We start from the raw sequence: 16,739 nt of genomic DNA, 5'->3' as shown, positions 1-16,739 counted from the left end.
AATTTAAAAAAAAAAATAGTCACCAGATTTAAGGCTTTACTTAGTTGAAATCAGAATTTTCCTTACTGGTGGTTTATGTTTCTCTTCCCAATTAGATTTTATCCACTGTCATTCAGTGAACAAATTACTTTTGACTTTATCCATTCATTCATTCCTTTTACTTTTAAAGGAGATTTGCAAGGCTTCGTTATCCCAAACCCACATACTAGTATTAGAGTAATATTTACGTGACAGTTACTTATATGAAATGGTTCAACCAGGAAGCTGCTGTTGCATCCTTCGATGTTTGCCCTTAATTTTGCAGCCCCCTACCCTTTCTCGTGTTCCCTTATATTCCGTATACCTAACCGACTACAAACAATAGACTTCATTTTATTTGTCTTTAAAAATAACTGGGGAGAAGAGTAAGGCATGATTCAGTTGAAAGGTAAAAATTATTATTATTTTTTTTTCCGGTAAGAATTTCACTTTCTTTATATAAACTCTCTAAGCAATTTGAAATTACTTTTTCTTGAGCTGAATGCCAAGATGCCATTTCATCTAAACACAGGTATCCTCAGTTGGGAAACTCAGAGACTACTTAGCTACAAGTGTACCTTGACTGAAAGATCTGCTTTTGTTTTCCTACCCAACGAGCTTTACATCCTTAAATTGCTTGTTGCCACTTACAATAGAAAGATGTTCAATAATGTACAAACAGTGACAGCTGAAATACACTCATTTAAACATTTAAACTCTCACAAACCCTGACTGTTGCCATTTGCCAGTTTGGGCAATTTATCCAATACCTGTCTCTATTTTTTCACTTTTTTTTTCTTTTCTTTTTGACTGCTCAGGATGAGGAAGAAACCTTTTCCCATGTTGATACTCATTTTGTTAGCCTCTTCGTAAAGGCATGGGGAGATGGGGAGGCAGGGCAAAATGTATAGTCAGGATAACGCTACAGGAAACCATCAAGCTAAATAACAGCAAACTAAACGCCACACTAAAGGAGATGTACCCCTATGGGATACCACGTGGTCCTTGAAAATGATGAGGATTTATCCCTGTCTCTGTCGTTCCCTCTCTGTATGTCTGCCGCTCTCTCTGTCATCCCCTGTCTCTGTCTCCATGATGTCTGTCTGCATCCCTGTCTGATTTCTATCTACCTCTGTCTTTGTCTACCTCAGTCTCTGTCTCAGACTGCCTATCTTCGTCACTCTCTGTCTCTGTCTTACTGTCCGTATCTTTCTGTTTCTCTCTGACAATCTGTTTGTGTCTGGGTCTCTATGTTTCTGTCTCTGTCTCTGTATTTCTCCAGTGCTTCTGTATCCGTCTGTATCTGCATCTCTCTGTGTCTCTTTCTCCATCCGTCTGTCTTTGTCTTTCCCTTTCTGTCCCGATCTGTCTCTGTCTTTCTCCCCACCCCCAACCTTGTTTCTCTCTGACTCTCTCTCTCCCCATCACTATCTCTATGTCTGTTGGCTCTCTTTCAGTGTGCGTCTGTCTTTCTCTGTCTCTCGGTCTGTCTGTCTCTGTCTTTCTATCTGTGTCAATCAGCCTCTGCCTGTCTCCCTGTCTCTGTCTGCAACCATCATTCTTTGCCTTAGTTTGAATGGGTGTCTGTTTGTCCCTGTCTGTGCCTGGCTTCCTCTGCCTCCCTGTCTCTGTCTCCATCTATTTCTACCTGTCTCTGTCTTCCCCCTTCTGTGTGTGCCTTTCTACCTGTCTCTTTTGGGGGAGGAGGTATAATATCTGAGTCTGTCCATCTGTTGGGCTTTCTCAGCCTGCCTGACCAGCTATCTCTGTTTTTCTGTCAGGCTGTCCTGTCTCTGGCTGTTTCTGCATCTGGTTCTGTTGCATCTTTTGATAGTCTATCTCTGCTTCTGCCTGTCTTAAGGAGACAGGAATGAAATGTTATTACAATTCGGTAGACAAACCCTCTTCTGTCATCTTCCCTTCCAGTGGTGTCCTAGAGATAGATGCTGTAAGAAGATAAAGCTTAGCATTCGTGTTCAAAGACACAAGAGACTTAAATAAACAATGAGGAGATCAGCCCTGGGATTTCTTTGGAAGGAATGATGCTAAAGCTGAAACTCCAGTACTTTGGCCACCTGATGCGAAGAGTTGACTCATTGGAAAAGACTCTGATGCTGGGAGGGATTGGGGGCAGGTGGAGAAGGGGACGACAGAGGATGAGATGGCTGGATGGCATCACTGACTCATTGCACGTGAGTCTGGGTGAACTCTGGGAGTTGGTGATGGACAGGGAGGCCTGGTGTGCTGTGATTCATAGGGTTGCAAAGAGTCGGACACGACTGAGCGACTGAACTGAACTGAACAGAACTGAGCTGACACTCCTTTGTCTTAGTCACATAAAACATTATTTCCTTTCAGCCCAGAGCTGATGATAATACAACAAAACAACTCAGCTAAAACTCTGTACTGAGGATTACATAACAACAATGTATCGCACTTGAGGACATGTTTCTCCTTCTTGAGGACCTTCTGACTCTCTTATTGTTATCTTACAATGTATATTATGGGAGTAGGTCTGGTAAAATCTTTCTACTGTTAGTTCTAATCCTGTCATCTTAAAATATAAATTATGGGAGTTGGTCTAGGAAGACCTTTACAACCTTGAGTCATTCTTTTGATTTACTGTAATAACCAATTAAAAAAGTATATAGCTCCCTTGCTAAGACTAGTGAGGGGGCATTCTCTGTCCCCCTTCTGATGTCTATGTCAGAAGCTTTCTCTGTCCCTTTTCATACTTTGATAAAACTCTGCTACACAAAAGCTCTTGAGTGATCAAGCTTGGTCCCTGGTCCCAAAGCTAAATCTTCTTCTTTGGAGATCATGAATCTGATACTGTTCACTGTAAGCTAACATCTTGGGGCTTCGTCCAGGATCTTCAGGACAAGGTAAAAACACTCAGAGCTCTAGTCTCTACTTTCTCAGTATACACGTTTTCTGCTTTATTTTCCTAACTCTATGCTGTGCCTGTCTGTGTGAATGTAGAATGAAAGAGACGTACTGAAATGAGTATGAAATGAGCACTGAGCCCTACTCTGCAGTTTCATGGTGCCTCGTAATGACTGAGACAGCCCCCAAAAGGGAGCCTTTTTGGGAGTTTATACCCACCTGCCAATGCCAAGAGACACCCAACTTCCCTGCGAGGGGAGTGGCCAGAAAAGGGCAAAGCATGTGGGCTGAACTTTCCTTTCTTGGTCACCTTTTCCTGGTCTCTTCCACCATTTCGTAATTGCATGGGGAATTAGAACTACTAACCTAATCCGTCAGATCATAGACTTTCAAGGGACTTGTGATCCATGCCATTACTGTGTACTTTTACTTAGACCCCAAGCTTGGTAGCCATGGGGAACCCAGACTTGCTAGGAGCACGTTCAGGAATGAGGTGGAACTCTAGGTCCAGCAGCACCTTTGGGAACTAGGTGAAACTCTAGCTTCAGCGGCGTCTCTCTCTTGACTGCTTCCATATGGGGCCAGAGTCCTAAAAGCGAGTCCTTGCCATACCTGTGCCTCCGAACTACATGGATGGAAGTGCTGCTAGAGAGCATGAGGTTTCTAAGAACATAGGTCAGGAATTCCAGACTGGAAGTACAATGGGCTTCTTCCTTCGGTAGTGCTAGCTCTTAGCAGACCAGAGAAAGCTCTCCAGTGCCTTCTGTCTCAACTCCTTAGATATTCCTTTTGTGGAATCTGTGAAAATGAGCTGGAAGGATTGGCCCTAATAGCTTGAGGACAAAAGTCACTTTTTCCTCACTGCACGACCCTCTACCACCTCTTTTGCTGTCACATACACTGGTGTGGTGACACAAAGAAGGGACATATTGATTGTTGTTTGTCCCTTTATAACTCACCACTTCCACTGTGGTCAGGACTGTACTCAGGAATGTGCACAGGCACTCGTAAGACAGATGCTTCCCCTAGGAGTCCCAGCTTGGGAAACGTTCCAGGAAACTACTCTGTTACACCCCAGGTGGCATCAGAGGAAAAGGACAAATCAAACAAAGGTCGTGGTGGTATGGAACTAGAAATCAATTTGGGATGCCATCAGGTCTACCCCTGGTGCATCTCCCTCTTGCCTTGATGGTAGAATGAGCGGGCTGAAGGGAAGGCGCCTGAGTCAGTAAGTGACAGACTAAGTCCGTCTAGGGAAGGAAAAGCTTCGGTGGAAAGTCTGTCTCCACCCCCATCTAGAGCAGGGAGGGACACCTCCGATGGAAAGAAGCAAAGGCGCTGGTTGCCACTTTTTTCTCTCTTACAGATGCTGCTGCTGCTAAGTTGCTTCAGTCGTGTCCGACTCTGTGTGACCCCACAGACGGCAGCCCACCAGGCTCCTCTGTCCTTGGGATTCTCCAGGGAAGAATACTGGAGTAGGTTGCCATTTCCTCCTCCACTCTCAAAGTTCCAGACCCATACCCTTGGATTGTGTCCTGAAAACCTGGGATAAGTTTGACCCCCAGAGCATAAAGAAGACACACCTGACTTTCCTTTGCAAATCTGCATGGCCACAATATCCATTGGAGGGTGGCAGACAAGGGTGGCCAGTTGAAGGGTCTCTTAACTACGATATTGTTTTACAACTAGACCGGTTCTGTAGAAAACAAGGGAAATGGGTAGAAGTGCCATATGTGTTACTCTTTTTCTCTCTGTGAGATATACCAGACTTAAGTCCTAAGGGTACAGATTTGGGTGTAAAGCCTTCAGCTCCCTCCTATGCTCTTACTCTGCCTCTGCTTCTGTATCCGGGGGTCACAACTGAGCAAGCTGAGGGTCAAGGCACCCCTCCAGGAAGGGTTGCCTCAGTCTCGATAGAAGTTCAAACAACCCCAGTTCCAATGCAGCCTCAGACTACTCTGGTTTCAATGGGAACTCAGACAGTCAAAGTAGAGAAGGTGCAGATAATCAAAACTAAGGTAAAATACGAGAAAGAGGATGAGGATGAGAAAAAGCAGGTTTCTCTAATCTATCCCTTGGAACGTATGTGAAGCGTAGCTAGAGGGGCCGAGGAACAGCCACACAACTTACTGCCTCTCCAGGAGGCCCCCACTGGGAAAAATAACCAATCCATAAAAATCCATAAGCCCTTTTCCTACCCAGAGGTACAACAGATAAAGAGAGATCTGGGAGACTAGAGGATCCAGAAAAGTACATAGAACCCTTTACAGGACTCACTTTACTTTATGAGCTTACTTGGAGAGATGTAATGTATGTCTTGGGACAGACGCTGACTCGTGACTCGAGAGCTTGAGTTTTTGGGGAAGTTACTATTTTTGGAGATGAATGGCTTGAACATGAGACAAGGGGAAAGAGGGAACACGAACTAGCCCTCCCTACAGGGAGCCAAGCAGTTCCCACAGCAGAGCCAGACTGGGATTATCACAAAGAGGAAGGGAGATAGGAGCAGACCCACTTTGTCAATTGCATTATTGAAGGGCTTAAGAGAGCTCGAACTAAGCCTCTAAATTATGCTAAGTTGGCTGACATAGAACAGGTAGAGAAGGAAACTCCTGGTAAATTCCTAGATAGACTACGGGAGGCTCTCCACAAGTTTACTGACATTGATCCCAAATGTGCAGAGGAGGAATGATCTTAAAAGATAGATTTCTCACTCAGTCACTCAGTCAGCTCCAGATATCTGCTGTAAGTTACAAACACAGGCGTTTGGGCCAAATCAGTCTTTAAAACACTGTTACAGCTGGCTCAGACAGTATATTAGAGTAGAGAATATGAGAAGGGGAAAGGACAACAGAAAAGAACCAAAGAAAAGGCTCAGGCTCTAGTGATGGCTATGAAAACTGCTATGAATCAGCCTGAAGAGAAAAATGTCCAGAGGAACCCAGGTGAAAAGGGATGGGCGTGCTATTACTGTGGAAAGGAGGGGCATCTCAAGCGAAGTTGCTCTCAGGGGTCTAAGCCGCCCCTGGCTCCCTGTCTGGTCTGTAAAGGACCACCCTGGAGGACAGACTGCCCCCAGAGGCACAGGTCTCAGGGGTCAGACTCTCAGGACAATCAGGACTGAAGGTGCCCAGGGATCCCCACACAAGCTCCTGTTCTAATAACACCCGAGGAACACCGGGTATTAATAACTGTGGGGGGCCAATCAGTCGATTTTCTTTTGGACACTGGGGCAACTTTCTCTGTGCTCACTGAAGCCCCTGGTCTGCTTTCCTCCTGATCCACTACTGTAATGGGACTGTCAGGATGAGCCAAACGCTATGACTGAAATATTCAGTCATCCTTTAAGCTGCAACCGGGACTCTGTGCTGTTTTCCCACGAGTTTCTGATCATGCCAGAGTCCCCCTCACCCCTTCTCAGGAGGGACAGACTGAGGAAGGTCCAGGCCTCTGTTTTCATGAATATGGAGTCTGCTCTTTCTCTCCCATTAATTGAACAAAATGTAAATCCTAAAGTGTGGGCTGATGGAAAAACTGTGGATTGAGCACAAAATACTGTTCTTGTCCTTATCAAGCTCAAAGACCCTCACCTATTTCCACATCAAAAGCAGTATCCATTAAAGCCTGAGGTTAAGGAATGGGCGAAATCTTACTGTACTGACTTGTCATGATGTAAGTGGGATCTTAAACTCTAAAGTTCAGAGCAATAACGCTCCACCTTTAAAGCTGCTGTAACTCAAGGGATGTCGAAAGCTCTAGGAATAGAGTATCACTTACACTGTTCCTGGAGACCCTAATCTTCAGAAAAAGTTGAAAAGGCTAATGACATTATTAAGAGACATCTACGTAAATTAACTCAAGAGACACAGGACGATTGGCTTAAAGTTCTACCCATAGCTTTAATGAGGGCTCAGACTGCCCCTAAAAAGGAAGGACTTGTCCCCCTTTGAATGTATCTATGGAAGACCCTTCTTATGCACAGACATCGTTATAGACCCCGAAGCCTTAGAATTAACTATGTGACGCAGCTTTCAGCCTTTCAACAGACATTACGGAAACTCTGGGAGGTGACTCCTGACCCAGCCTGAGTCAAACAAGCCTCTGAACCAGGCACCGAGGTCTTGAAAAAGACATTGGGATCTGGAGATCAGTCTCTCGAGCCCCTCTGGGAAGGCCCTTACCAGGTTATTCTTTCTTCTCCCACAGCTGTCAAGGTGCCAGGAATTGATTCCTGGGTGCACCACACTCAAGTTAAGAAGTGGCACCCTGACCAAAACTAAACCATGTCATTTTACGTCTTTATCCTCTATGCTTTTACCTTTTACTTTTCAGATGGGCCTGATAATCTACATGGGCCTGCTTCTGCTGACTCCAAACGTCCCGAGTCTGCCATTTGACCCTCAAGACAACGCCTTTCTGTCCTGGGCTCATTCTCATGCTGCATTCCACAATCGGTCTAATTGCTGGGTCTGCGGAGTGCTCCCCTCTTCATCAGTTGAAGTGTTTCCATGGTGGGTTTTTCCATTTCACGGAAAAGACTTTCTTCAACTCTGTGAAAATATCTTCACCAACAACAATCACATGTGATGCTTCTCTTTAATCTGATGACATCTAGCAATCCTAAAATGGACTGGTGTAACACTCTGTACCTTAACTATGGATATAATGTGACTTTCAACTTTGATCATACAGTATCTTGATTTAATGTCTATTTTGCTGAACATTAAGAAAGTAAATGGGTCTAGATCTCATGGTTTCCTGCCTAATGTTTATCAAATATGGGATGAGGTCATATGGCTAACTCCTGAAAAGGGACGCCTACTACCTAATGCTCCCATAAGCTGGGAACAAATAGAGCCATCCCCAGAAGTTAGCTGACAACTTAATTAAAAGGATCGGAAACAATTGGGATTTTTGCCTCAAGAAATATGCAATGTCATCATTCCTGTGTTTTCCAATTCCAGTTCAGGCCCTCCTTTTGCCTGGCCAGGAACTCATTGGGACTGGATCCCTCAGTCACGCTGGTTTGCTCCCAACAGGACCTATTGGATATGTGGCTCTTATCTATGGGCATGGCTTCCCCCTGGCTGGATAGGGAGGTGCACCCTAGGTCTAGCTTTTACTCGTGGCTTCATATTTTCAGAGCTTCCAGAGAATCCTGCTGATCTGCTGCACCTTAAAACTCGCTGGGCAAGGTCTGTATTTCACTGGTATGATTATCTGGCTGCAATATCCATCCCCTCTCTGGGGACACAGATGTTATGCTACGAGTTGATGCTCTGACTAACTTAACTCAACAGGCTTTACAAGATTCTCACAAAGCTAGTTCAGCCCTTAATGCTAAACAAATACAAATTAGAAAGGCGGTTTTACAAAAGAGATTGGCCTTAGATATTCTAACAGCCGCACAAGGAGGAACTTGTGCCATTATTCATACCCAAAGTTGCACACATATACCAGATGTGAGTACTAATGCTACTCACATACTAAACACATGAACAAGATGATTCAGGCTATGGATTCTCTTGAAGCTTCAGTCACCTCACTTTGGGAAAGGTTAACTAGCTCCCCATAGTCAAAACTATCTTAATTGTAATAATTCTAATTGTTCTGTTTTTACTGTTTGCTCCCTGCATCTGCAACTGTGTAACTGGATTTGTTTCTAACCGTCTGAAAGCTTTTAAGTTACAAATGGTTGTCCAGGCTCCTAGGAGTGCCACAGCCTCCTTCAACTATTACGTGGGGCCCCTAGATCAGAGACCCTCAATATGAGGGCTAGGAGAATATGTTGCCTCAACAATTTAGGAATGATGCCCCTCAACAGCAGGAAGTAGTTATGGAACGAAAAACGACGCCCCTTTCCCTTGGCAACATCATTCTCCTAAAAGAAAAGCGGGGAATGAGAGAGTCAATTTCTAGGTAGGTTGATAAAAGTCCGGGATCCCCAAAGAGGAGAGAGCATCTGGTGTTCTCAAAGAGGAGATAGGGATCTGGAGTTCTCAAGGAGGACAAAAGGACAAACGTGTTTGTTTGTTTTATTCATAAAACATTTTTTTTTCTTTAAGCCTAGAGCTGATGATTGTACAACAAAACAACTCAGCTTAAACTCTGTACTAAGGATTACATAACAACAATGTATCCTGCTTGAGGATATGTTTCTCCTTCCTGAGGACCTAATGACTAATCCTGTTATCTTACAATGTACATTATGGGAGTGGGTCTGGTAAGATCTTTCTACTGTTAGTTCTAATCCTGTCATCTTAAAATATAAATTATGGGAGTTGGTCTAGGAAGACCTTTACAACCTTGAGTCATTCTTTTGATTTACTGTAATAACCAATTAAAAAAGTATATAGCTCCCTTGCTAAGACTAGTGAGGGGGCATTCTCTGTCCCCCTTCTGATGTCTATGTCAGAAGCTTTCTCTGTCCCTTTTCATACTTTGATAAAACTCTGCTACACAAAAGCTCTTGAGTGATCAACCCTGGTCCCTGGTCCCAAAGCTAAACCTTCTTTGGAGATCATGAATCTGCCACCGTTCACCATAAGCTATCATCTAAACCAGAAGAACAGCTTAGGTTAGGGGCAGGTAGACCCTTCTGAAAAACATCCATTGCCACTGATGATGAAGAGAAATTGTGTGAAGAAGCTGATAGAAAAAACACCAGTTTTTAAGGACTCTTCATTGCTCGGGATGGATTTTATGCTGCAGCTATCACCTGAGGGGTACCCTGTAGACCACACAATTACACAGTTCCTGGATGTAATGCCTGAGTATTCCATGCCATCATCTATGAATTCACCTGAGCCACTCACTGATACCATTAAAAGTATTGGCATACTTGCTTGATAAATACAGAAACTCCCAGACAAAAGGCTGTCTCCCATCATCAACTGGAATCATTCTGGCACTAGGGGGAGAACACGCACTGTCACTGCTGAAAACTGCTGCAAGTGGAATCCAGTGGAATCCCAGAAACCTTTACTGTGCCTTTTTGATGTATTAACACATCTGTGAAGATAACTAAAACATTTGATAACTGAATGACATTGTCCTACCTCTCGGGACATTTTGAGTCAGCTTCAGGTAGAAGGGATGGGACATCTTTTCCTATAGATTCCAAGTAGGGCTGTCTTCCTTACACGTTTTCCCCCCTCAAGGGCTAGTGACTCCTCATTAAGTCAGTCTTATCACATCTAATCAAAACAGCAGTACCAAGCAGATGATTCAAGCCACGATTAAGGAAAACAAAAAGCCAAAGAACAAGCCTCTTCCAACTCTTCTCAAGAAGTTCCTTTAACTCTAGCTCCTGAGGAGTCTGGCTGAACATATCTATATCTATACTATGTCTATATCTATATCTATATCCATATCCACATCCATATCTATATCTGTCTATATCTTTTTCTAGATGGTCCAGCAGTGAAAAAGAATTCAGTTTGGCCAAGGGGACTGTGAAAGGACTAAAACAGGCATGATGAAAGGTCTCCGATTTCTCCCTTTCTTTCTTCCTTTCCTCTTCCTTCCTTTGCTTTCCTTTCCTCTCGTTTTTTTTCCCGTCCTTTCCTTCCTTCCTTCCTTCCTTCCTTTCCTTTCTACCTCCACCACGTTGCAAACTTTGGCTACAAGGCTTGCAAAAACTTTTCTCAGAAAATACTGCTCTCTTGTTTATTGAGGTTGCATCAATCAACCCAAGCAAACAGCACACAACCAGGAACAACCTCCAACTGTGACTTGCAGTTAAAGAAGAAAACTGCTGCCTAATCGAAAACAGCAAGAACATCTTTCCTGCTACCCTATAAAACTCTGACCTTGCTTAAATTGTCACTTACTCTTCATTTGCTCCTTGGTACATGTCAATGGAATACAGCCACAAACCTCTATTTGAATCACATATCATTTTGTTGTAACAGATCTTAAACCTTTCATCTCCACTTGATTATTTTAATAAGAGAAATATATTCCTTGAAATATTTATGAACAAAGGTATTCACTATAGTACTAATTATAGTAGAAATAATTAGGGAAGTAGTTAAATAATTATGCTAAAACATTTGATGGACTTTTGGGTATCCATGCAATTAACTTTTTCATTGTACTGAATGATAAAAGAGCATTTTAAATTCTTTTTATTCCCAAAGGTAGTGTAAATACAGTATGTATATGTATGTATGTAGATATGTACCTATGTAGATAGCTATATCTATATACCTACATACATGCATGCATTTCTGGAGAAAAGGAGTGAATGAAATACAGTAACATCTTTGCAGTGATTTTCTCTGGGCAGAGAGATTCTGGGTGGTGAATGCAGTCATCTCAATGCCTCCCCAAAGTTTCTAATTGCCACAGTACATACACTGAGGATGGAGAGACTCTCTCACAGGAGCTCACAGAATGTTAGGATTTCCCTTCCACAGAGTCAAAATTGCAGCATACAAACTGCCAGTAACGTTGGCCCAGGTATGATTTACTGGAGGCATGTAAATTTCTAACTTCAGTCTTTGGGGAAAGCTCTATATTTAGAGAAGAAAGACCACAACAGAAACACTGTAAAGAAGCTTAACAAAGCACAGAGAGAATTCCACCGAGAAAGCAGGCCAGACTCTTCCACAAACATGACCACAGGGCTACAAACACTACTTTTGACTAGTTTCTAGTCTCCCAACCAGGGGCGTGTGCTGAGACGTTAAGGAGAGTAAACCATATAAACTAGCTGGAGCAATTTAAGCTATACATAGGTATTATGCTTCTGGTCAATATAGAATGACAGCACGAGTAGGCATCCCTGTAATATTAACGATAGCAAACAACCTAAGTGTTCAACCTATCGCACAGAGTCGGACACGACTGAAGCGACTTAGCAGCAGCAGCAGTATGATTAAGAGTGGGCAAGGAAGAAGCTGCTCTAGGGATAATCGTGCCAGCATGACAACATGTCCCTCGATCTGAGAGGATAGCAACCAATAAAACATTTACAGGGAGGGCAGGAAATGGGTAGATATGAGAAGGATAAAGGCACTAAATCTTCAGCTTTCATACAGGATAGCCAGTATATACTGTTCTATTTCTGACAGTAACTGAAAATTAGAGACATAAACAAATTTTGTATACATTAGCAACATGCAGAGGGTGGGTTATGTGAAAACTCAGATTGTTATGATTTAGAGTTTCTGAGTGAGTGAGTCTGAGATGGGTACTGTAAATTCCCAGGTTATGCTGATGCTGCTGGTGCAGGTGCCTTGCACTGAAAACCACTGACCTAAAGACACCAAGAGTAGAGTTAAAGATAGGACGAATATGTGTGTGTCCGTGTGTGTGTGTGAGTGTGTGTTCATTTGTATTATTTTTCAGGTTCCACATATAAGTGATATCATGCAGGACTTGACTTTCTCTGACTTATTTCACTAAGTATAATGTTCCCTAGGTCCACCCACATAGATGCAAATGGCAGAATTTCACCACTGCTGTGAGCATTAGGATGCATGTATCTTTTTGAATTAATGTTTCTGTATATACCTGAAATTAATATAATATTGTAAATCAACTACATTTAAAAAAGAGATAGGCTAAGAACCTTACAAATGAGCAGAAAGGGTAAAAAGGAAATTGGCAAAAGCACCAACCATATAAAAAATTGAAGAAAACAAAGAAAACATAAGCATATAAAGTATAAAGCAATATGATGTAATAATATGTGTCATGTCATAACTATAGTAGCAATATAGAGAAAAGACAAAGAGGTTAAGAATTTGTCTGTTCATTTTCCCTTGTGAGATTCTGTCTTTTTACTCAGAGAAAAGGATCTAGAATAAATAATTGGCCATAACTTTATCACAATCCAAAAAAAAAAAAAAAAGGCAAAACAAAAAACCCCTGCTCCAGACGGGGTTCTGAGTCACTAGCCAGGATGAACTCTCGATGGGAGTGAGAGTAACTAGAGATGTTAAGAAGCCTAAATATGGAGCTCACAGCCAACCACATCCAGAAGTCAAGATAAAGAAGACAAGCAAAATCTGAGAAGGTAGGAGGAACACCAGGAAAAAAATGGTTCTCTAGAAGCCAGGTGAAGAAAAAGTTTCAAGGAGGAAGGAGTGATCAATTGCCTCAAATGCAGCCGAGAGGGTCAAGTAAGATGAAGACCAGGGAAACAGCAATTGGATTTAGCAACAGAGAGGTCGTTTCTGACCCTGATACAAAGCAGTTTCAGCGGAGAATTAAGAGAGAAAGCCTGAGTGGAGTATGTTTATGTGAGAATGGGAGGAAAGGATTTGGAGACAGTGAAAATAGATATGCATTTGAAGGATATTTGCCAGAAAGAGGGAGAGAAAAATGGTATGGCAGCTGGGGGGCGTAAGTGGGGGAAGTTACAGCATGTCTGTTTACAGACAAGAATGAAAGAGAAAAAGAAGGAAAGAGAGGGAGTGGGTGGGAGAATTTCTAAAGCAACTTCCTTGGGAAACTGTCAAGTACGAGTGGGACCCCAGTGCATGAGTGGAATGAAATGGCTTTAGAGAGAAGCCCTGGGAGTTCATTTGAAACACTGGACGAAGTGCCAAGTATCATGAGCACAGGTGGCATGCAATGACAGTGGGAGTTTGTAGATGTTCTTCTCTTATTGCCTCTATGTTTTTAGTGAAGTGGAAAACAAAGTCAGTGGCAGTGAATGAGGATAGGAGAGAGAGACAATGTAGGAAAGGGTCATCCAAGAGAGCAAGAGAATGAATGAGCTAGGGCATTGGTTCTTAACTCCAGCTTCATGGTAGAATTACCTGGAGAAAGATAGGGGTCTAGTTTCATTCTTTTCATGTGAATATCCAATTGTCCCAGCACCGTTTATTGAAGAATGACTACTCCATTAAATATTCAATGAATATTCTTGGCTCCCTTCTCAAATAGGAGTTAACCACTGAACTTGTGGTGATAATGATTTCACTATATCTATAAATCAAGTCATTATGCTGGACACTATACATTCATATAGTGCTATATCTCAATGAAACAGAACAAAGATAAAATTTTTTAAACCAAATACCAAAAAACAAACAAAAGAATCACCTGGAGAGCTGTTAATGGTTTGTACTACCAATTAAATGCAGACTTTCTAGACACAGAGTCAGAGCATTGGTATTACTAAAAGCTCTTATATCTTTTTCTAATATTCAGCCACAATTGGAAAGATCTGGACTAGGAAAGTGTAGTATTACTTATTTTCAGACAACTTTAAAGACCCACTTGAGATTCAAGGTCATGGATTTAAGATGGTACCATTCATCATGGTTTCTCTAGCTACATTCAACTGGGCATTGGAGGCCTGCAGGTTTTAAGTAGGTATGGAGATGATCTGACAGAAATGGAACTTTGGTATGAGGTAGAGGGTGGGTGACACGGCGGGGGGGTGGGGGGTGGGGTGGGGAGGGAGATTTGAGGTTATTTATACATAGGAGAGGTATTTTAATAATTGATCAAAGGCCTGAAACTGGGTAAGGAGGGAAACAAGGACATAAAAAGTGTGAAGAACAGTAAAAATTTGCAGGGCTAATGGAGAGTAGGTCCCATTGGGGGTTGTCGAACTGTCAGTTTCAGGGCACTTTGGAAGTGGGTTGGAGAGAGGAAGTATTTATTGGGACATTGCAATGCTTGAAATTGATATGACTTGCAGTTATTGATGACAGAGTCCAGGGCAGTACTTTCAATAGAGTGATAACTCCAAAACCTAGTGCATGTTTTGGAAATGTGTATGGGTGGTTTTGAATGTCAAAAGATAAATGTGGGGTGGGGCGGGGGGGAATTCCCTAGTGGTCCAGTGTTTAAGACTCTGAGCTTCCATGGCAAGGATCACGTGTTTGATCCTTGATTGGGGAACTAAGATCCTGTCTGCTGTGCAGTGTGACCAAAAACCAAAAAAATTAAAAAATGAGAGAGAGCGGAGGTCCGAGACCACAAACCAATCTCTAAAAAAGAAAGAAAAAAAAAAAAAAAAAAAGATGGGAGGGAATTACTGGGTGTTCAAGATCAGGGATGTGCCGAACATCCCTTAAGTGGAAGATAACATGGTCGTCAAATAGCTTACTGAATACAAGTTGAAGTGAAAAAGCCATTTAAAAGCATCCCAAGGTAGAAACAAACTCCATTTTGTGTATAACCACAAATCATACAGTTTACACAGTTTCAATATGGACTGACATTTCTATATTATATATGAAATGATCATGTAAATCAAGGAAACATTGTATTGTGTTTTTCCTTTCGCAGTTTCACCAATAACTGTGTACCCATTCAGAAAATCGTATCTCTGAAAGGCAACTGCAACGTGTGGCGTTGTACTGGAGTAGCCAGTACAATACACCTGATTTGATAGGATTTGGAATTCACAGGAATTTTGTGAATAGGGAGAGGAATAAAGGTATTTGGCCCTCATTTCACATTGGGTAAAATACAGTATCTACCCCACAGTGTCCTTGTGGGTATATATTATTTCCATACCAATCAACATTTTCAACAGTCCTTGGCAAGCAGGAAGACTTAGGCAGGTGTTAGCTGTTATTTATATTATCATCATCACTGTCTTTGTAGTCATTATTATTCTAGAGATCCAGAAGGTACAGGTTATTTTGAAGTTTGTGGCAGACACTGTCTCCAAGATGAGACAACTTCTTTTTCTATCCATTTGTCTCTCACCTCTCTTGAACACCAAAGAGGCAAGCCTGGGTATCAGCTGGTGCCTCTTACATAGAAAATGTATAAAGAGGTCAAGACGATACAGGGGGAAGTGCCTAGAAAGAAGAGCATAAAACAGGCATGAAACAGGAAAAGTCCCCTCTGTTCACTGTTGCACATTCCGAGAAGACTCAGATTTTATTTATCTTGGAATTCACATCGTTCTATTTCCTTCCTCAGGTTTTCTTGCATACAAATTTTCCCATGAAAAGTCTGTCCCTGTGCAAAGAATATTGTACTCAAACCCCCTTGTTTTCCTGGAGAACCTCTACCCTTCTTTCAAGCCCAAATTGAAGATGACATTGGTTAAAAGAGAAGAGTAACAACCTCTGGGAAATTATCTATTTCTTAAAACTAATGAGAAAACTGGCGATAGAACTGCAAGCTTTCTGCTGTTTTAACTTGTCCCGTTTCCATTCCGTCCCCAGCTTCATGGCAACTTTGAGAAACAACAGCCTGAAACTGCAGTGAACACCAACAGCCTGGTAGCTGCCAGAGAGAACAGAACAGGACTGGAATTCCATCAAAGACCCATTCCCAGAAAATTGTTATTATTTGACCTGTCTGGTGATTCCCTGGAAGCCCCGGTGGACAATCACTCACAAGGTTGTCTTTATTTGGTCTGACTCAGAGCTCACCCGATGGGAAACAAATTTTCCCCAGGGACAATTGTCCAAAACTGTTAGAGGCAATAGGACCACAACTGCCTCCAGAAGTAGATAAACAGGTGGAGAAGACAGTAGGATAACCAAAATGTTAAAAGGAAAATTAGAGAATAGATATGTCCATGTAGAGCTTTGATAAGCTCCCATATATTCCAGGGGGTGTAGAAGGCTGTGCATAAGATTGTGCCTGTGATCAGGAAAGACATGAAAAGACTGTAAGCTGTCTTATTCAGGCTGACCTTGAAGCTCCTTGCAAGGAGAAAGTGGAAGCTAAGGCAGGATTGTCAATGAAGGGTTGTGACTGAAGGGTTGAAGGTAAGTCCTAACAGGTACACAGAGCCCCATGGCACACTGGGAAACTTATTGATTCCAGGTATTTAAGGAACTCATCTCTGTCTGTCCAGTTGTTAACAGACCACTGACTAACCAAGCAGAGCCTTTCGTGGCCAC

At 42.4% G+C, this 16,739-nt stretch overlaps 3 long non-coding RNA genes across 3 annotated transcripts in view; 2 read left to right on the top strand and 1 right to left on the bottom strand.

The window, feature by feature from the left end:
* Window positions 1-16,739, bottom strand: part of LOC147340483 (uncharacterized) — a 58,053-nt gene that overhangs the window by 16,518 nt on the left and 24,796 nt on the right. The window lies entirely within an intron of this gene.
* Window positions 3,025-7,658, top strand: LOC147340485 (uncharacterized). The gene is made up of 2 exons (XR_015158897.1): window positions 3,025-4,379; window positions 7,237-7,658. It is a non-coding gene; the product is annotated as an uncharacterized LOC147340485 (long non-coding RNA).
* Window positions 12,788-16,494, top strand: LOC147340484 (uncharacterized). The gene is made up of 2 exons (XR_015158895.1): window positions 12,788-12,928; window positions 16,053-16,494. It is a non-coding gene; the product is annotated as an uncharacterized LOC147340484 (long non-coding RNA).

This window comes from Bos grunniens, chromosome X (assembly GCF_055505025.1).
Source record: "Bos grunniens cultivar Pamir isolate PY7600 chromosome X, Bosgru_T2T1.0, whole genome shotgun sequence".
Classification (NCBI taxonomy): domain Eukaryota; kingdom Metazoa; phylum Chordata; class Mammalia; order Artiodactyla; family Bovidae; genus Bos; species Bos grunniens.
Note: the sequence above shows the minus strand (reverse complement) of the source record. Positions and strands in the feature narration are given on the sequence as shown.